The 24240-nt window shown below is 38.6% G+C and overlaps 1 protein-coding gene and 1 long non-coding RNA gene across 6 annotated transcripts in view; both read right to left on the reverse strand.

Annotated features, from left to right (window-relative positions):
* NTM (neurotrimin) overlaps positions 1 to 24240 on the reverse strand; it is a 652265-nt gene that overhangs the window by 543573 nt on the left and 84452 nt on the right. The window lies entirely within an intron of this gene.
* On the reverse strand, positions 725 to 15523 carry LOC142662389 (uncharacterized). The gene is made up of 3 exons (XR_012850917.1): positions 15135 to 15523; positions 1509 to 1661; positions 725 to 1060 (listed from the first exon to the last, which is right to left on the reverse strand). It is a non-coding gene; the product is annotated as an uncharacterized LOC142662389 (long non-coding RNA).

The raw sequence follows: 24240 nt of genomic DNA on the forward strand, positions 1-24240 counted from the left end.
GGATTTCCTAAACTGGTGCTAGTGATGAAATAGGAGAGGGGAGTCACATTGTGAGCCACACGAAGGATAGGGATGATGGGTGTGATACATTGTGAGCCACACGAAGGATAGGGATGATGGGTGTGATACATTGTGAGAGGGATCGGGAGATTAGATAAATGTTTAAATCCCGGACGACCCCTTACACTTGTCATATATGGAAGCTCCATGTAGAGCCCCTAATATCTCTATTCAGAACCCTAATAACCACGAGTGGATGTAGTCAGACCCTGATTGGGGGCCGCTGGGTATCCATAACCCTTTTATCTATAAAATGTACCCAATTCTAACCACTGCCTTCTTAGGCCGAATTCATACAACCGTAGTATATGTCCGTGTGATGGCCGTCAAAACAACGGCCGTCACATGGACGCATGCATTTCAATGGGGCCGTTCGTACGCTCGTTGTTTCAACGGACCGTGTGAAGGGTACGTTGAATAGAACATGTACTATTTTCTTTCAGTTTCACGGATCCCTCCATATGGGGATCCGTGAAAATGGGACCCGCACAGGTGCAAGTCGGACATGAAAAAAGGCAGTTTTTCACGTCCGAGTTTGCACTCGTTCATGTGAATCTGGCCTTAGGGTGTATTCACATGGCAGAAACCATAAGGTGACCGCAACATATACCTTATAAATAACAGTTAACGTGCAGTTGTTTTTTTTCACAAACGCAGGGCCGGAGGTAAAAGAGAATATTTTAAGACTTCCCTGAGTCCCGTCCTTTTTTTTTGTTTTACACTTTTCAAAACGGTCCAGGAATGTGCAAAGTGTCTAAATCACGTCATACATTTGATGACATCACTTTTATGGCGCATTTTGTTTAGTAATTCTCTCCCACAGATTATTAGAAAGTTGCAGAACTTCTAATTATACAATGATGAAACTTTCTTTATGCTTTGGCTTTTTGCAGGACCACGGGGCAGTACACATGTGTGCGGAGGGGGCGCTGCCAGGAAATGAGGGCCCCAAATTCCATCCGGCCAGTTCTTCATCCTCCGTCCCCATAAATACATCAAACTTTGAATAAAAAGACACAGTTTAGGATCGCACCCTCAGCAGAACCAACCAATTAAAGCGTCTGGAGCTGCGCTAATTACGTTCACGTAACCATGGGAACCATCAGGGGAAGCTTCGTTGTTTACCTATTTTTTTTTTGCTTACCCCACCCCCAAAATAAAACAGAACAGACGCATTTCCTCCATTTCAATAATAAAAAAAGCCCCATCCGTTCAAGATGAAAAATCTGGTAAAAGCCAATGTGACGCTTCAGATGGGGTAAATCCCCCCGACTGCCGAGAAATGCGGGAGAAGAGGATGCAGCAGCAATAATATCAGAGGGGGGTGGGAAGGTGACCCCCACAACACTGGAAATTGGACTCTATCAAGGTGGACTATCAATCAGGATGGGAGAGGTTCTGCAATTAGCAGGAATGTTTCCAACCCCAGAAAAATCTATTATAATCACCATCTCCTGCGGTAACGCACACACGTTTCTTGCTGTACACAGTCGCCGTGTAGTCGCAGCCTGATGCTTTATCGTTGGTGACTGTTACAGCACAATACAAACTCAGGACGATCGCCACAATAATTCTGTTCTCCATGACACATAAGGGGTTTTCTGGAAGAAGAGACAACGCACCATTATCATGTTTTGTATGGAGATGCAATACGGCGACCACACATATGCATGAGGCCTGGACTTGACCTCCGGATACCCCTGGTTTTAGATGGAGGTTTGTTCTTTCGATTCAAGAAATTATACGTCACTTCTTTTACAAGGCACTTTTTAATTCAGCAGCGTAACAATATGTAGTACACAGTATATTCCATATTGAAATCAATGGGAAGTTGTTTGCACATGTGTGAACATGTCCTAATGTATCAGACAATCTGTATTTAGAGGCTGCAGGAAAGGCAGAGGAAGCCAGAACCCGCCACATGTCCCCTTGTCGCAGGAGAGAGTCCTTCCTATTCATTTGGGGGTCCGTCTGCAGCCCCATCGCTCATGTGTACCAGGACGGGAGGTGGGACAGATATTGATTGTCTGGCTTTATGCTCTAACGAGTAATCAGATGCCATCGCTCACTATAATCACTAATCTGCAGCAATTAGTGGCAATTATCATAAATAACAATCCCTTCCTGAGCTGCGGAGGGATCGGCGTAGTGTGATGTGACCGAACTGGCTCTGCTGCGCCGCACAGGAACAGACGCCTTCCCAGACAGCCTGCACTCTAAGCTAAACCTTCTCACCAGCCAATAAATGATCGTGTTCTCTATCTATTTACAGGTTACGGATGCCTCCCACCCAGAGCAACAATAAAACCTGCGACAAGACGATAAAAAGATGAGCGGAGAACAGACAGAAGTAAGGGCACCCACCTACCCGACTGCAACCAAAAGCACCATCAAGGAATAATCCAGACACAAGTCATCCCACCCGACGCAAACACCAGCGGCTGCAGGGTCAGGACGAGCAGAAATCATCCTTATATCGCAGCAGAAAGTGGTAAATAATGCAGAAACCTTTCAAAATACCCCCAACCTCCCCTGTAACCGAGGTAGAGGCCGGTGACCAGCACAGGCATTAACCCCTTACAAGGCAGCAGAACCACGAGGACTCGTTCATTACTGACACGCAGCTACTAATCCGTTTTTTGCAGTTTGGAGATAAACGCTACGGTCACCGCACATGAAATACATTGTGACAGCAGGAACAGATATCTCTATACTGGAAACAATCAGCATGGTGACCGGAGACGCACTGACAGTCTGACCGGTCACTATTTCTCCATGTGTTGTCCATTCTAACAACGAACAGCCCTCTGACCTGTGGAGCGTCAATGGAGCGTCTCACACATACATTTTTTTTCATGGAGCATTTCTCCAATGCGAGAATCTCACAGTATTCCCTATTCTGATCAGTTATTCCTTGAAAAAATGGACAACACACGGACGACATCTGTGTGCACTTCTTATTTTATTGATCAGTTGCTAAATTAAGAAAAAAAAAGTGCAGAAAAACAGGTAACATGGAAACCACAGACATTCCTATTGACTAAAAAAAAAAAACTTTTGCAGACTCAAATAGGGAACAATCGTGTGAATGAGGCCTAACACAGTGATAGTGGCATAACTTGTCACAGTCCTTCAAAAATCGTACTATATTGATGCTTTGCGTGTGCTTGGAGTCTAAAGGCCCTTTTACACTGGGCGATTATTGTGCAGGCGAGCGTTCGTATAACGCTCGTTGCCGATGATTGCCGTTTAAACAGGGCAGCGATCAGCAGATGCTCGATCATCTTCTGATCGTATCGCTTTAAAAAAGTGAAATAGTATCGTTGTGGGCAGCACATCTTGGTGTGTAGACAGGAGACGCGGTGCCGACATGATAATAACGTATGTGGACGAGTGATCAGAGTAACGACCACTCGTCTCCATCCATAGTTCTGTGTAACAGGTGCAAACGAGCGCAGATCAACCATGTTTCGTTGATCAGCGTTTGCTGCACCAGCCGATTGTCGGTGGGTGTAAAAGGCCCTAAAGACCATATATCTGCAGATCCTCTGCTCCAGTGTCCCTATGACAATACTTCCTGTCCCCTGGCTTACATTGTGATCATAAGAATGTGGTGTAGATAAAAATCATCATCCACATCAATACGGAAGCCATTAAAGAAAAAGGACTTTTTATATGAAATTGCTTGGTCTCCTGTGATTATATATACCAAGCGTTTGGCGGAAACATCGACCACGAGCTGCACCCGCCTTCACCTGTTAAGTTGTTTTTTCTCTTAAATATTCCCCTTTTGCTTTTATTCTTTGTCTTGTGTCTCTCCCAGTAGTAAAAGAATGAACTGGCAGCAGCGCAGGACCAGATCCGTCTCCTGCCACCAGCTGAGATCCAGCACAAGCTTCTCAGAACACGTAGCTTCCTCATGAGAACCTGGTTTTCTATTAGACTCGTACATTTTATAACTATGCACTAAGTAGGTAATCCGCCATCAAGGGCCGTCCATGCACCTAGTTTACTGCCCCTTCCAGTTAACGAATGACGGCGGGTCAGCGCTGGAATCAATAAAAATGAATGTTCTCTCAAGTTATATCAAGACTTTACCAATAACTGTTGTCACATCAAAAAGGTGATCACAAAGCGGACGCCGCGTCTCAAGATTCAATATAGAGAAAGAATAAAAAACTCTGTCAGCCCAACTTCACGCATCTCATTCAAAGTCAGGGACGTGGAAAAATAAATGACCCCCTTACGAGCAGCGCGCACTGCAGGGGACGCCTTCAGAGCTTTCCCTCGGTAGAACTTGGACATTTATCTTTTTACCACTGAACAAACGATAGAGTCACGGAGACGCCACGTGCAATGAATATAAACCACAACTCCCAGCATCCACTGAAAATTCAGGCCATGAAGGGAATTATTGTATGAAGCGTCTTATATTATATTATTACCTCACACGTGGTTATTGTATGAAGAGTCTTATATTATATTATTATATCACACGTGGTTATTGTATGAAGCGTCTTATATTATATTATTACCTCACACGTGGTTATTGTATGAAGAGTCTTATATTATATTATTATATCACACGTGGTTATTGTATGAAGCGTCTTATATTATATTATTATATCACACGTGGTTATTGTATGAAGAGTCTTATATTATATTATTACCTCACACGTGGTTATTGTATGAAGAGTCTTATATTATATTATTACCTCACACGTGGTTATTGTATGAAGTGTCTTATATTATATTATTATATCACACGTGGTTATTGTATGAAGCGTCTTATATTATATTATTACCTCACACGTGGTTATTGTATGAAGAGTCTTATATTATATTATTACCTCACACGTGGTTATTGTATGAAGCGTCTTATATTATATTATTACCTCACACGTGGTTATTGTATGAAGAGTCTTATATTATATTATTATATCACACGTGGTTATTGTATGAAGAGTCTTATATTATTACCTCACACGTGGTTATTGTATGAAGCGTCTTATATTATATTATTACCTCACACGTGGTTATTGTATGAAGAGTCTTATATTATATTATTATATCACACGTGGTTATTGTATGAAGTCTTATATTATATTATTACCTCACACGTGGTTATTGTATGAAGAGTCTTATATTATATTATTATATCACACGTGGTTATTGTATGAAGCGTCTTATATTATATTATTATATCACACGTGGTTATTGTATGAAGCGTCTTATATTATATTATTATATCACACGTGGTTATTGTATGAAGCGTCTTATATTATATTATTATATCACACGTGGTTATTGTATGAAGCGTCTTATATTATATTATTATATCACACGTGGTTATTGTATGAAGAGTCTTATATTATATTACCTCACACGTGGTTATTGTATGAAGAGTCTTATATTATATTATTACCTCACACGTGGTTATTGTATGAAGTGTCTTATATTATATTATTATATCACACGTGGTTATTGTATGAAGCGTCTTATATTATATTATTACCTCACACGTGGTTATTGTATGAAGAGTCTTATATTATATTATTACCTCACACGTGGTTATTGTATGAAGCGTCTTATATTATATTATTACCTCACACGTGGTTATTGTATGAAGAGTCTTATATTATATTATTATATCACACGTGGTTATTGTATGAAGTCTTATATTATATTATTACCTCACACGTGGTTATTGTATGAAGCGTCTTATATTATATTATTATATCACACGTGGTTATTGTATGAAGTCTTATATTATATTATTACCTCACACGTGGTTATTGTATGAAGAGTCTTATATTATATTATTATATCACAAGTGGTTATTGTATGAAGTGTCTTATATTATATTATTATATCACACGTGGTTATTGTATGAAGAGTCTTATATTATATTATTATATCACACGTGGTTATTGTATGAAGCGTCTTATATTATATTATTATATCACACGTGGTTATTGTATGAAGTCTTATATTATATTATTACCTCACACGTGGTTATTGTATGAAGTGTCTTATATTATATTATTATATCACACGTGGTTATTGTATGAAGAGTCTTATATTATATTATTATATCACACGTGGTTATTGTATGAAGTGTCTTATATTATATTATTACCTCACACGTGGTTATTGTATGAAGAGTCTTATATTATATTATTATATCACACGTGGTTATTGTATGAAGCGTCTTATATTATATTATTATATCACACGTGGTTATTGTATGAAGAGTCTTATATTATATTATTACCTCACACGTGGTTATTGTATGAAGAGTCTTATATTATATTATTACCTCACACGTGGTTATTGTATGAAGTGTCTTATATTATATTATTATATCACACGTGGTTATTGTATGAAGCGTCTTATATTATATTATTACCTCACACGTGGTTATTGTATGAAGAGTCTTATATTATATTATTACCTCACACGTGGTTATTGTATGAAGCGTCTTATATTATATTATTACCTCACACGTGGTTATTGTATGAAGAGTCTTATATTATATTATTATATCACACGTGGTTATTGTATGAAGAGTCTTATATTATTACCTCACACGTGGTTATTGTATGAAGCGTCTTATATTATATTATTACCTCACACGTGGTTATTGTATGAAGAGTCTTATATTATATTATTATATCACACGTGGTTATTGTATGAAGTCTTATATTATATTATTACCTCACACGTGGTTATTGTATGAAGCGTCTTATATTATATTATTATATCACACGTGGTTATTGTATGAAGACTTATATTATATTATTACCTCACACGTGGTTATTGTATGAAGTGTCTTATATTATATTATTATATCACAAGTGGTTATTGTATGAAGTGTCTTATATTATATTATTATATCACACGTGGTTATTGTATGAAGAGTCTTATATTATATTATTACCTCACACGTGGTTATTGTATGAAGAGTCTTATATTATATTATTACCTCACACGTGGTTATTGTATGAAGAGTCTTATATTATTACCTCACACGTGGTTATTGTATGAAGCGTCTTATATTATATTATTATATCACACGTGGTTATTGTATGAAGCGTCTTATATTATATTATTATATCACACGTGGTTATTGTATGAAGTCTTATATTATATTATTACCTCACACGTGGTTATTGTATGAAGCGTCTTATATTATATTATTATATCACACGTGGTTATTGTATGAAGCGTCTTATATTATATTATTATATCACACGTGGTTATTGTATGAAGAGTCTTATATTATATTATTACCTCACACGTGGTTATTGTATGAAGAGTCTTATATTATATTATTACCTCACACGTGGTTATTGTATGAAGCGTCTTATATTATATTATTATATCACACGTGGTTATTGTATGAAGAGTCTTATATTATATTATTATATCACACGTGGTTATTGTATGAAGTGTCTTATATTATATTATTATATCACACGTGGTTATTGTATGAAGTGTCTTATATTATATTATTATATCACACGTGGTTATTGTATGAAGAGTCTTATATTATATTATTACCTCACACGTGGTTATTGTATGAAGCGTCTTATATTATATTATTATATCACACGTGGTTATTGTATGAAGCGTCTTATATTATATTATTATATCACACGTGGTTATTGTATGAAGTCTTATATTATATTATTATATCACACGTGGTTATTGTATGAAGAGTCTTATATTATATTATTATATCACACGTGGTTATTGTATGAAGAGTCTTATATTATATTATTACCTCACACGTGGTTATTGTATGAAGAGTCTTATATTATATTATTACCTCACACGTGGTTATTGTATGAAGCGTCTTATATTATATTATTATATCACACGTGGTTATTGTATGAAGCGTCTTATATTATATTATTATATCACACGTGGTTATTGTATGAAGTCTTATATTATATTATTATATCACACGTGGTTATTGTATGAAGAGTCTTATATTATATTATTATATCACACGTGGTTATTGTATGAAGAGTCTTATATTATATTATTACCTCACACGTGGTTATTGTATGAAGCGTCTTATATTATATTATTATATCACACGTGGTTATTGTATGAAGCGTCTTATATTATATTATTATATCACACGTGGTTATTGTATGAAGCGTCTTATATTATATGATTACCTCACACGTGGTTATTGTATGAAGCGTCTTATATTATATGATTACCTCACACGTGGTTATTGTATGAAGCGTCTTATATTATATGATTACCTCACACGTGGTTATTGTATGAAGCGTCTTATATTATATTATTATATCACACGTGGTTATTGTATGAAGAGTCTTATATTATATTATTACATCACACGTGGTTATTGTATGAAGCGTCTTATATTATATTATTACCTCACACGTGGTTATTGTATGAAGCGTCTTATATTATATTATTATATCACACGTGGTTATTGTATGAAGCGTCTTATATTATATTATTATATCACACGTGGTTATTGTATGAAGAGTCTTATATTATATTATTATATCACACGTGGTTATTGTATGAAGCGTCTTATATTATATAATTACCTCACACGTGGTTATTGTATGAAGCGTCTTATATTATATTATTACCTCACACGTGGTTATTGTATGAAGAGTCTTATATTATATTATTACCTCACACGTGGTTATTGTATGAAGCTTCTTATATTATATTATTATATCACACGTGGTTATTGTATGAAGCGTCTTATATTATATTATTATATCACACGTGGTTATTGTATGAAGAGTCTTATATTATTATATCACACGTGGTTATTGTATGAAGCGTCTTATATTATATGATTACCTCACACGTGGTTATTGTATGGAGCGTCTTATATTATATTATTACCTCACACGTGGTTATTGTATGAAGTGTCTTATATTATATTATTATATCACACGTGGTTATTGTATGAAGAGTCTTATATTATATTATTACCTCACACGTGGTTATTGTATGAAGCGTCTTATATTATATTATTATATCACACGTGGTTATTGTATGGAGCGTCTTATATTATATTATTATATCACACGTGGTTATTGTATGAAGAGTCTTATATTATTATATCACACGTGGTTATTGTATGAAGCGTCTTATATTATATTATTACCTCACACGTGGTTATTGTATGAAGCGTCTTATATTATATTATTACCTCACACGTGGTTATTGTATGAAGCTTCTTATATTATATTATTATATCACACGTGGTTATTGTATGAAGAGTCTTATATTATATTATTATATCACACGTGGTTATTGTATGAAGAGTCTTATATTATATTATTATATCACACGTGGTTATTGTATGAAGCGTCTTATATTATATTATTACCTCACACGTGGTTATTGTATGAAGTGTCTTATATTATATTATTACATCACACGTGGTTATTGTATGAAGTCTTATATTATATTATTATATCACACGTGGTTATTGTATGAAGAGTCTTATATTATATTATTATATCACACGTGGTTATTGTATGAAGAGTCTTATATTATATTATTATATCACACGTGGTTATTGTATGAAGTGTCTTATATTATATTATTACATCACACGTGGTTATTGTATGAAGAGTCTTATATTATATTATTATATCACACGTGGTTATTGTATGAAGTGTCTTATATTATATTATTACATCACACGTGGTTATTGTATGAAGAGTCTTATATTATATTATTATATCACACGTGGTTATTGTATGAAGAGTCTTATATTATATTATTATATCACACGTGGTTATTGTATGAAGTGTCTTATATTATATTATTATATCACACGTGGTTATTGTATGAAGCGTCTTATATTATATTATTATATCACACGTGGTTATTGTATGAAGCGTCTTATATTATATTATTATATCACACGTGGTTATTGTATGAAGCGTCTTATATTATATTATTATATCACACGTGGTTATTGTATGAAGCGTCTTATATTATATTATTACCTCACACGTGGTTATTGTATGAAGAGTCTTATATTATATTATTACCTCACACGTGGTTATTGTATGAAGCGTCTTATATTATATTATTATATCACACGTGGTTATTGTATGAAGAGTCTTATATTATATTATTACCTCACACGTGGTTATTGTATGAAGAGTCTTATATTATATTATTACCTCACACGTGGTTATTGTATGAAGCGTCTTATATTATATTATTATATCACACGTGGTTATTGTATGAAGTGTCTTATATTATATTATTACATCACACGTGGTTATTGTATGAAGTGTCTTATATTATATTATTATATCACACGTGGTTATTGTATGAAGCGTCTTATATTATATTATTATATCACACGTGGTTATTGTATGAAGAGTCTTATATTATATTATTATATCACACGTGGTTATTGTATGAAGAGTCTTATATTATATTATTATATCACACGTGGTTATTGTATGAAGTGTCTTATATTATATTATTACCTCACACGTGGTTATTGTATGAAGAGTCTTATATTATATTATTACCTCACACGTGGTTATTGTATGAAGTGTCTTATATTATATTATTATATCACACGTGGTTATTGTATGAAGCGTCTTATATTATATTATTATATCACACGTGGTTATTGTATGAAGAGTCTTATATTATATTATTACCTCACACGTGGTTATTGTATGAAGTGTCTTATATTATATTATTATATCACACGTGGTTATTGTATGAAGCGTCTTATATTATATTATTATATCACACGTGGTTATTGTATGAAGCGTCTTATATTATATTATTATATCACACGTGGTTATTGTATGAAGAGTCTTATATTATATTATTATATCACACGTGGTTATTGTATGAAGAGTCTTATATTATATTATTATATCACACGTGGTTATTGTATGAAGCGTCTTATATTATATTATTATATCACACGTGGTTATTGTATGAAGAGTCTTATATTATATTATTATATCACACGTGGTTATTGTATGAAGCGTCTTATATTATATTATTACCTCACACGTGGTTATTGTATGAAGCGTCTTATATTATATTATTATATCACACGTGGTTATTGTATGAAGAGTCTTATATTATATTATTATATCACACGTGGTTATTGTATGAAGCGTCTTATATTATATTATTACCTCACACGTGGTTATTGTATGAAGCGTCTTATATTATATTATTATATCACACGTGGTTATTGTATGAAGAGTCTTATATTATATTATTATATCACACGTGGTTATTGTATGAAGAGTCTTATATTATATTATTACCTCACACGTGGTTATTGTATGAAGAGTCTTATATTATATTATTACCTCACACGTGGTTATTGTATGAAGAGTCTATTATATTATTACCTCACACGTGGTTATTGTATGAAGTGTCTTATATTATATTATTATATCACACGTGGTTATTGTATGAAGAGTCTTATATTATATTATTATATCACACGTGGTTATTGTATGAAGCGTCTTATATTATATTATTACCTCACACGTGGTTATTGTATGAAGAGTCTTATATTATATTATTATATCACACGTGGTTATTGTATGAAGCGTCTTATATTATATTATTATATCACACGTGGTTATTGTATGAAGCGTCTTATATTATATTATTATATCACACGTGGTTATTGTATGAAGTCTTATATTATATTATTACCTCACACGTGGTTATTGTATGAAGTGTCTTATATTATATTATTATATCACACGTGGTTATTGTATGAAGAGTCTTATATTATTATATCACACGTGGTTATTGTATGAAGAGTCTTATATTATATTATTACCTCACACGTGGTTATTGTATGAAGAGTCTTATATTATATTATTACCTCACACGTGGTTATTGTATGAAGTGTCTTATATTATATTATTATATCACAAGTGGTTATTGTATGAAGTGTCTTATATTATATTATTATATCACACGTGGTTATTGTATGAAGCGTCTTATATTATATTATTATATCACACGTGGTTATTGTATGAAGTCTTATATTATATTATTACCTCACACGTGGTTATTGTATGAAGCGTCCTATATTATATTATTATATCACACGTGGTTATTGTATGAAGAGTCTTATATTATATTATTATATCACACGTGGTTATTGTATGAAGAGTCTTATATTATATTATTACCTCACACGTGGTTATTGTATGAAGAGTCTTATATTATATTATTACCTCACACGTGGTTATTGTATGAAGTGTCTTATATTATATTATTATATCACAAGTGGTTATTGTATGAAGTGTCTTATATTATATTATTATATCACAAGTGGTTATTGTATGAAGTGTCTTATATTATATTATTATATCACACGTGGTTATTGTATGAAGCGTCTTATATTATATTATTATATCACACGTGGTTATTGTATGAAGCGTCTTATATTATATTATTATATCACACGTGGTTATTGTATGAAGCGTCTTATATTATATTATTATATCACACGTGGTTATTGTATGAAGAGTCTTATATTATATTATTACCTCACACGTGGTTATTGTATGAAGTGTCTTATATTATATTATTATATCACACGTGGTTATTGTATGAAGCGTCTTATATTATATTATTATATCACACGTGGTTATTGTATGAAGCGTCTTATATTATATTATTATATCACACGTGGTTATTGTATGAAGCGTCTTATATTATATTATTATATCACACGTGGTTATTGTATGAAGAGTCTTATATTATATTATTACCTCACACGTGGTTATTGTATGAAGTGTCTTATATTATATTATTACCTCACACGTGGTTATTGTATGAAGCGTCTTATATTATATTATTATATCACACGTGGTTATTGTATGAAGCGTCTTATATTATATTATTATATCACACGTGGTTATTGTATGAAGAGTCTTATATTATATTATTATATCACACGTGGTTATTGTATGAAGCGTCTTATATTATATTATTATATCACACGTGGTTATTGTATGAAGTCTTATATTATATTATTACCTCACACGTGGTTATTGTATGAAGTGTCTTATATTATATTATTACCTCACACGTGGTTATTGTATGAAGTGTCTTATATTATATTATTACCTCACACGTGGTTATTGTATGAAGTGTCTTATATTATATTATTACCTCACACGTGGTTATTGTATGAAGTGTCTTATATTATATTATTATATCACACGTGGTTATTGTATGAAGTGTCTTATATTATATTATTACCTCACACGTGGTTATTGTATGAAGTGTCTTATATTATATTATTACCTCACACGTGGTTATTGTATGAAGTGTCTTATATTATATTATTACCTCACACGTGGTTATTGTATGAAGTGTCTTATATTATATTATTATATCACACGTGGTTATTGTATGAAGTGTCTTATATTATATTATTATATCACACGTGGTTATTGTATGAAGTGTCTTATATTATATTATTATATCACACGTGGTTATTGTATGAAGCGTCTTATATTATATTATTATATCACACGTGGTTATTGTATGAAGAGTCTTATATTATATTATTACCTCACACGTGGTTATTGTATGAAGTGTCTTATATTATATTATTACCTCACACGTGGTTATTGTATGAAGCGTCTTATATTATATTATTATATCACACGTGGTTATTGTATGAAGCGTCTTATATTATATTATTATATCACACGTGGTTATTGTATGAAGTCTTATATTATATTATTACCTCACACGTGGTTATTGTATGAAGTGTCTTATATTATTATATCACACGTGGTTATTGTATGAAGTGTCTTATATTATATTATTATATCACACGTGGTTATTGTATGAAGCGTCTTATATTATATTATTATATCACACGTGGTTATTGTATGAAGCTTCTTATATTATATTATTATATCACACGTGGTTATTGTATGAAGTGTCTTATATTATATTATTACCTCACACGTGGTTATTGTATGAAGAGTCTTATATTATATTATTACCTCACACGTGGTTATTGTATGAAGCGTCTTATATTATATTATTACCTCACACGTGGTTATTGTATGAAGAGTCTTATATTATATTATTATATCACACGTGGTTATTGTATGAAGAGTCTTATATTATATTATTATATCACACGTGGTTATTGTATGAAGTGTCTTATATTATATTATTATATCACACGTGGTTATTGTATGAAGCGTCTTATATTATATTATTATATCACACGTGGTTATTGTATGAAGCGTCTTATATTATATTATTATATCACACGTGGTTATTGTATGAAGTCTTATATTATATTATTACCTCACACGTGGTTATTGTATGAAGAGTCTTATATTATATTATTACCTCACACGTGGTTATTGTATGAAGCGTCTTATATTATATTATTATATCACACGTGGTTATTGTATGAAGAGTCTTATATTATATTATTACCTCACACGTGGTTATTGTATGAAGAGTCTTATATTATATTATTATATCACACGTGGTTATTGTATGAAGAGTCTTATATGATATTATTACCTCACACGTGGTTATTGTATGAAGTGTCTTATATTATATTATTACCTCACACGTGGTTATTGTATGAAGTGTCTTATATTATTATATCACACGTGGTTATTGTATGAAGAGTCTTATATTATATTATTACCTCACACGTGGTTATTGTATGAAGTGTCTTATATTATTATATCACACGTGGTTATTGTATGAAGCGTCTTATATTATATTATTACCTCACACGTGGTTATTGTATGAAGCGTCTTATATTATATTATTACCTCACACGTGGTTATTGTATGAAGCGTCTTATATTATATTATTATATCACACGTGGTTATTGTATGAAGCGTCTTATATTATATTATTATATCACACGTGGTTATTGTATGAAGAGTCTTATATAATATTATTACCTCACACGTGGTTATTGTATGAAGCGTCTTATATTATATTATTACCTCACACGTGGTTATTGTATGAAGCATCTTATATTATATTATTACCTCACACAAGGTGACAGACTATGGCTGACGCTTGATATAGAAGCTGCCTGGCGTCTGATGTTCTTTGCTGCTCAGTTCTTGGATAATTAAATGGACAATCTGTTTACAGAGGAATTAACCGGCGGAAACTCAACACGGATGTCAGATAACGCTGCAGATGAGATTTATGTGTAATTAAACTCATTATAGAGCCCTGCCAGGACGTGAGGAGAAGACGGGGGAGGGGCAGTGTTTACTTGTGTTGCGCTTCTCTATGTAACTTCCCATCCACCCCGGGACCGCCGGTAATGGTCTGAGGCTCGATTACCGTGCACTGAAGCGTACACAATCCAACCAATGACCGCGCCCGAGCTCAGCGCTTCATGACGGGGACCGCGCCCGAGCTTACCGCTGTGATGACGTCACTTAGATCCGCAGGAGGTGCCCATAGCATCCAATCTGATTCCGGCTCTTATTACTCAAAAGGTCCATGAAAAAATGAAAGCTACAACCTGATTGGTTATTGTGTCCCCTCCCCCTATGTATGTACTGGCTGCTCTATGACAGGAATTCTTAGCTGCGGTCCTCGAGTCTTCCCGCCAAGTCACGTCAGGAAGCAGGTAAGTGGCTGATAATTACCGACTAGTCGTTACCCCAGTGTCACTGCTTCTTATCGCTGCTCCATTACCGCGCAGCCCTAATCATTATCTACTGGAGTCCGACATACATCTCCTGCTCCTTCTCTACCCTGTGCTTTACACTGCAGCTCTGCTTTTTCAGATGAGATGTATAATAAGCAGAAGCTCATTAGGAACGGATGGTTTCTATTACAAGGACAGAACGATTATAAATATGGGTAGTGACGCAATGGCCTCATTCACACTGGTGTATTATAAGCCAGGAGTGGAACAAAACCTCGGCAAGCACCCGGGGGAGGCTTCTACATCGTACGTGTTTTGGATCCACTCCATGTTTTGGTTTACAATTGCGGAGTTTAACACCGCCGTGTGAACGTGGCCTCGGGTTGTGTGGCCCCCGGGGTCGTGTGAACGTGGGCCGGGGGGGGGGGTGGTGTTAACGTGGCCCCGGGGTCGTGTGAACGTGGCCTCGGGTTGTGTGGCCCCGGGGGTCGTGTGAACGTGGCCCGTATTTCTGCTGTTCCGGTAAATTCCGGACGTGGAGAGATATTACAAATCCCATGAATACAGTGCAATGAAAACCACATTCAGGCGTTCCGCGGCGTTTACGTGGATGTTGTTAAAGGGGTATCTATTAGGGCAGGGGATGATGGGAAATAATAACGGTCCCTGCCGCGGTCTCGTGCTGTACGTGGCAGCGTCTCCGCTGAGCCAGTGACTGGTTGACCGCTCCAGGACGGCTGCGGCGGGTTTCTTGGTGCGGGGACATTTGAGGTCGGGGACTACACTTGGTCATTATTTTAGACCATCCCCTGCCCTAACCCCCACACCCGCTCCATCCTGACACCAGATCTGCGACCCTCACGGACATGACCCGGCCGGACACCGCGGTGCAGCAATATGGCGGGTGCAGTGGACGGGGTGGGGGTCACAGACCGCGGCGGTGTCCGGGATGTCATGAAGCTCGCGGCCATCCTACAGATCAGACATGAGTGATGAGGACGTGATATAATGAGGAGCTGATCATTATCACTGTAACAGTTATTAGCTGATCCTATCGCCCGCTCCGAGACCCACCGTTATCAGACGATCGCAGAGCGGATCCATCCCCGCACATCACTCCTCTGCAGGATGTATGGTAATGAGGGAGCGCTCCTTCACACGTTGTCCATCATCCCCGCGGACTACAACCGCCGCTGACAGCGCAGACAATGCAAAACCACGCAGTCCTTCTGATCGGCGCATAATCCCATTAAGTAACCTGTTCACTGCCGTACACGCCTGATCATTCACACCCAGAATATTAATGAGCCTCCGCGTGAATCATCGCCGCCAAATATATCACTAACACGAAAAAAATCAGCCACTAAAGAACGCCGAGATTTCTGATTGTCGGATCCAGTAACATCACAGACTAAGGGCGGATTTACACGAGTGTGTAATACGTCCATGCAACGGCGTGCTTTTCACGCGCCTCGCACGGACCTATGTTACTCTATGGGGCGTGCAGACAGTCCGTGATTTTCACGTAACGTGTGTCCGCAGCGAAAAAGTCACGACATGTCCGATATTTATGCGTTGTTCGTGCATCACGCACTCATTGAAGTCAATGCGTGAAAATAATGCGCAGCACACGGAGGCACCTCCATGGGACGCGCGGTTTTCACGCAACAGCAGTAAAACTTATGGATGAAAACGGAAAAGCACCACATGCTACAAACAGAGTGTCATAATGATGGTGGCTGCGCGAAAATCACGCATCATACGCGGCTGACACACGGAGCTGTTAAAAACGCACCCGCTCGTGTAAATCCGGCCTTAGAAATGACTAAAACAGATAACAAAATGTCTGACCGTATTCATGTAGGTTATAGGGGCTGGAGGACTACAGGTGTCAGCATGCTCCACCCTAGCACCCATTGTAAAGAATTCCTGTGGAGGCCGGGAAGGAGTTAAACCCATAAGGCCACGTCTAGCAAGAACGGGGTTAAAAGATCTTCTAGCGCATAACCCGTCAGGCTGGTAATTAAAAGCCGGGATATGCGGCTGCTCAGCCTGAAGGGGGTGCGGGCGGGCGGGGGGGATTAGCGCCTTCCTGCTCTTTCAGCCAATTACAGATAAGGAGCAGCTGACATTTCGGACTTAACAGAACCTTTGTTAAACCTCGGGCACATCTCTGGGTCAGTGCCGCCTCTGATCCGGGGCATCATACACCAATCTCCTGCCAAAATTGGGTTTAACATTCTGCATCAGGAAACACACGGCTGTGTCTGGAGAACAGAATAAAGGTTTAAACGTGAGAACACAAAAAATATAGGGGTGTATTCAGACAGAGGTGCAGGGGCAGCCGCAGAAAAATAACCTGCATCAAAAAACGCCCCAAATCGCAGGTTAAGCGAATGTTATTTGTAACCGTCAACTGCGAACACCAATGGAGCCGCCGGACACAGACCCCGGAAGTCCCAGTCTTCTCATGGAGCACTTCAGGGGACTTTCCGTCCCCCGTTCTCCTTATCGCTGAGGGTCCCAGTGGTCGGACCCCCAGCAATCTGTGGATAGGGGATACATGTTTTATGGGACAACCCCTTCAAGATTTAAGATTCTCGCCATAAAATGACCAAGAAATCACTAATAATGGGACTGACCCTACAGGAAATGGTCCCACAATTGCTCCTCCTACAGCTGCTCACAATCCGCACTCACAGTTCACACGCAGTTTTTTGTCGCTGGTTTTTGAATGGCCTCCCATTGATTTCCATGGGAGGCGGAAGCGTTTTTTCCTGTGATCTGAAAAAACACTCGCTGGAAAAAAAAAGACATTTTCCTCTCCCTGCACGCCATTTTTCCTGGTGTTTTTCGCTGTATTTTTCGCCCGCAGCCATTGAGCGCCGCGGGCATAAAACTCGGCAAATATGCTTTCTCCGCCTCCCATTGAAATCAATGGGAGGCATTTTAGGGACCGTTTTTGACGAGTTTTGCGGCACAGTTTCCGCGACAAAAAATCTCAGTGTGAACATAGCCTAACAGAGGCGTAAAAAGACGCCCGATATGAACTAAATGCTGTTTTTCAAATTGCTTTCAATGGACAGATGTTTGTAGGCGTTCAGCTTCCGTTTTTTCAGGCGATTTTTCGAGGCGTAAATGCCCCGAAATACGCCTGAAAACACTGCGTGTGAACAGACCCTGAGGCTCAGTCCACTAGCTCAGAGAATTAGAGCGCGAGCCTGCAGAAGGGAAAACTGCTAAATAATGGCACGTACGTCCTATAATGGCCAGAGATGGCGTTCTTCCTCATGTCCACACACGACGTCTCGCCTGAACGGTCACGTACGCTCTAAAGTCTATGTAAACATTTGAATGCTTTGTTTTATTATAAAATAAAAGTTCTTGTAACACACGGTAAAGGTTCTGTTGTTCTGCCAACGCTCGGCCTGATCTATAGACGATATCAGCGCCATTCTAAGGTCGTCTCTTCCAGGGCTCATCCCTGACCACATCCAATCAGGATTTTATTTAACTTTCACATCTTAAGCTCTGCAGAAGCTGCACCCCGGACCCGCTGGAGCGCCGTTAACCGCATGATCTCCCACACAGATGGATGTGATCATTAACTGCAAGTGTTACGTCTGCTGCTCCCCATAGGGCTCAATGTGAGATGAAACAGAACTCCAGCAGTTTTACCTCCGAACGTAGAAAAAGCCTCTGAAAAGTGTCAGCTGCCCAAACATGAACCTGTTCTATGACACTCAGGGAAAATCTGGCAGGAGGAAGAAATGAAGTGATTGGACTTACATTGTTCTCTGCATTGCTATAAAAGCCGCTGCCCAGCCCCCACCCGTAGTGACGCTCACTTTCCTCAGTATATCTGCAGCAATGACTTGGCCACTTCAGCTGCTTGTACTTCACAATCATTCTGTGGATATAAGCCTTCCATGCACTACATATACAGCAACCAACCTGAACAATCAACGCTGAAGTGTAAAGCATGGCGAAGCAGCAGTAAGGCTGGATTCACACAGCGTTTTGCTGTGTTTTTTGTTTGCTTTCTTTTTCAGCATGTTTAATGCGGCGTGATCTTACATTAAAGTATATAGTAAAATATCAAATGCATAAAAAACAATTGCTTTTTGGTTTGTGGCGTTTGAGGCAATTTTGTGATGAGTGGCGATTTCTCAGGCGTTTTTCCCATAGGTTTCTCTAGGACTTCAAAAACACCGGGGAAAAAAAAGCATGTAAAAAATACTAAATGAAAAACGCCACCAAAAACAAAACGTGCCATAAAGAACGCACGTTTCATTTTAATAACGCAGAGTTTTCTTTGCGGAGGCCTGAAGCCTCTAATGAGACGGGGGGTGGACTCTAATAGACAGTGCAGTGAAGTTGGAGCCGCTGATCAGAGCATAGCTATAGGGGGTGCAGAATAAGCAGACGAGGACCAGCTGCCAGAAGACCCCGCTGCCACACTGTGCCAGAAGACCCCGCTGCCATATCAGACACCAGTATTATAATGTCACATACAGAAGGGGCCGGTTACAGATTTCTCGTTGGGCCAGGAGCTCCACGTTACAGCTCGGGCTGGGCCCTGATGGAGTAAAATATTTGCGCTAAGACTTGTTCACTTGTGATTATTAGACAGATGACTGGAGAGCCGCACTTGTCGGAGAAGGAGTAGGTGGACTGTGCTAGGGAGACTTTACAGGACTATTAGGATATGTTCACACGCACTATTTACGGACGTAAATCGGGCGTTTTTGTCCCGAATTACGTCCGAAAATAGCGCCTCAATAGCGCTGACAAACATCTGCCCATTGAAAGCAATGGGCAGACGTTTGTCTGTTCACACGAGGCGTATATTTACGCGCCGCTGTCAAATGACGGCGCGTAAATAGACGCCCGCGTCAAAGAAGTGACCTGTCACTTCTTGGGGCGTAATTGGAGCCGTTATTCATTGACTCCAATGAATAGCTGCACCAATTACGTCCGTAATTGACGCGGCGTTCAAGCGCCTGCACATGCCGGTACGGCTGAAATTACGGGGATGTTTTCAGGCTGAAACATCCCCGTAATTTCAGCCGTAACGGACGCCCTCGTGTGAACATACCCTTAGTCAGGTTATTGTGTTTGCAGCGCCAGCGCTTACACATTCTGAACCTGGAAAACACGATTCGTTAGTCACAGAAATTCTACTCCAATCATTTCAAATCTCTTTAATTTGGGATGAAACCATTACAAAGAGGGTTCCGCCATTGTCCGATAGTCACGTCTGTCCTCCCCGTCTCTGCTCAGGATTGTAGGACAGCCGGGTCGCACCAGACAGATTGGAATAACCTTCCAGTCCTGATAAGGCCAAGCAGCGCCATCAGCAGCCGGATGTTACGGGTCAGAAAACACGGAGCGCTGCCTCATGAGAGCTCGGCCTTTCTGAATAGATTCATGTGATCTGCACAGGACAGGTATAGATTATAATGCAGACTCCTAGACCAGCTCTAGCCCCGCCACTATAAAAACTGTACATCGCTTCCTCCACCTTATCATATGAGTGGTAGCGTAATGTAACGCCATCTAAGAGACGAAAATCCTGGTCCACAGAACACTGGAGGATAAGGGGCGCCCTCTCTATATACGTCTGTGCATTACCTTCCGTTATAACCAATTGTACAAGTCTTGAAGAATCAGGACATTAGGCGTAGTAGTAGAAATGACGTTATGTGACCTCTCTGGACTTGGAATTGAATAACCAGCGCTCGACTGCTTCAATTACTTGCAGAGGGCAGAATCTTGGCTGTGCCCCTGAATAAACGACTGACCTATAAGACCTTAATGGCATTGTACACACGGTCCATAAAATATGACAAGTCGCTGCATCCGCCGGTCACCTCTCAGCCGATGACAGCTTTCTGGCACTGCACAGGATGATGGTGCTCCCTCGTCAGGAGGGTGGGGGTTGTGGTCTGTGCACAGGAAGACGAGGCTCCACTCTGCACTTTAACACACAGTAATATATATTGATCTGAGGTGCGAGAGAGTGAATCAGCGGCTCGGACTCCGCGATTTTTCCCTGCCTACGCTGCCAGCGATCTCCCAAGAGATGCAGAGAGGGCTGCAATAACAGCAGAGGCCCCGAACACCGGCACGTGAATTAAGAGGTTGACTACTAATTTTCACAAGGATTTAACATTAACCTCCATCACACATTAAAAGCCTAACCTCCAGCACTGAGCGCTGTTACACCGCGAGACGATCGAAAGGCAGGCGCTCAAAAAGAGCAGTGTATAGTGAGTGTATATACGAGGAAGAGTCTGGCCGCAATATCAACAAAAATGACATCCAATCAATTACAGTACAATCAAATAAAGAGGTGAACCCCCGGCACAGACTCCCCGGCACAGACTCCCCGGCACAGACTCCGCGCTCGCTGCGAGGCAAAAGTGTTCAGATGAAACCGGTGTCACCAGAAAGACATTGTCAGGCCAAGTCTCAAGGCCTAGGTTTAGGATGAAGCGTACATCGTCGGCCCGGGAATTGGGAACATCATTTACAGGATACAAAGCTCAGGAAAGGATTGTCACCCATTTCTCCGGCTATTTTCAATGCTGCAGATACAAATTTTGTTGGGTCAAAATAATTATAAATTGAAGAGGAATGAAAGTGTTATCTGTAGAATCCGCAACGTCCGCCGCACGCTGTACAGAACTACACATCGGACCGGCACCTATTGAGACATGTATGGGACAACTTATGGATCACCTACTCGATGCTCCAACCATCAAAGCTCTGTTCACGTATAGAATTCTAGAACTACAGTAAAGACCGGCACGGTCAGAACCGGAGGAGGGAAATGTTCTCTTGTACAGTATATATAAATGCACAGTTATACATCGGCTCCCACTCTACAGATACTGACCAGTAACAGAAAGACAAGGGTTTCCCAGGTCAGATTTGGAATAAAGTCTTTCTACTCAATAACAGAATGCGTGAAGGGTTAATAGTCTGCGCAGTCCCTGCACTATGACTGGTCCATATCAGGAGCCGGGATCTTTACACTAGTATGAGACCGCCCGGAAATTGTTCGTTCCATCCCAGCAGCCGGTGGCGTTCGCTGCACACATCTTTTATTGACTCTCCAGTCGAAACGTTGGTCTCTATTTCAGTAATTAAACATAATAATCATCACTGAGGTTTATGTTTTTAATCCACGCGAGCTCCTTCTGTGAACTGGTTACTGAATCCTTTTACGCTCGGGCTTAGAGATGGCAAATAGGATTATGGTTTAATGCAGCACATAGCAGAAAATTAAAGAAAGCCTTGCCAACACCTAATCTCAGGGGAGCGTGGAAACGACAAGTTAATGTAAGTGACAAATAATGCATTTAGCACGCTGCGTCCATGCACTGGATATGGGATTAGCGGCACATCACTAACTACCACAAGAAGATAGACCAACAAGCCGAGCCACTTACTGGGTGTAAAGGCTTCAAAAATCAATACACAGGATAATGGGAGCCACTGGGATCCGTGAACAGGAGCAACATGTCAGAGGGATAATATGGGACTGGGACATAGACAAAGATCATGTTTCATGATGATCATGTTGAATTGTTCAGCGGCCTCCTATCTATTATTGGGTCAGAGGGTCTGTAGATTAATAACCAATAAGATCAATGAAGTATCTGAATATAGCAGCTGCCATTCATCCTGTTCCGCGGAGAATTCTGCCCGGGCAATTACAGCCATGACACTCTCTCATACATCAACTAGTCATCCACCAATCACAAGGAAACATATAACAGCCTGTAAACAGCCCGAGCCTGGAAATGCAAAAACTCAAAACCACATGATTTACAATCTGCCCCCAATTGCTGCGGATTGACACATTGTACATAAAGGGCAGTCCTGTAATCGGTGATAAGAATTCACGTTTCCACTACGTCTCCGGATTCAGGGTTCTCCGATCGTCACTTTGGAGGGAATATATTCACAGCGTAAAGATGGACATCCTGCCCCCCCCCCCCCCCCGCCATAAGTACAGACTGGATAACACCCATCCAGCGAGAAACACATTCATTGCTGGAGTCCTCCCAATAATGAGAGCTGCTCTCACCCAAGTCGTACAATCTGTCACGATCTGTGGGTGTGTGGACCCTCTTGGCCGTAGCGGGATAGCAGCTGGAAAACAGAGGACCAAGTCCATATATAAACAGTCCAAGCACAAGGGCACGTGTAGTGGTTCAGACAGTAGCAACGGCTCGGCACAGATGGGACCTTGACAGCAGATACCAGACGTGGTGTAACAGCAGGCGGAACCGGTGGCACAACACGACTCCAACAGGTTTAGGGCACAGGAACAAATAGCACGGGATACAGGGTACAGGTAGCAGGGCACGGGAACCGGATAACACTAAAGGACCACTTGCAAAACTAACATAGAAAAACACAACCATGATCAGGCAATGAGCAAAGGGGCTTGGCCCTTCTTATAGTCCAGGGTG

This window comes from Rhinoderma darwinii, chromosome 10, assembly GCF_050947455.1.
Source record: "Rhinoderma darwinii isolate aRhiDar2 chromosome 10, aRhiDar2.hap1, whole genome shotgun sequence".
NCBI classification, from domain to species: Eukaryota; Metazoa; Chordata; class Amphibia; order Anura; family Rhinodermatidae; genus Rhinoderma; species Rhinoderma darwinii.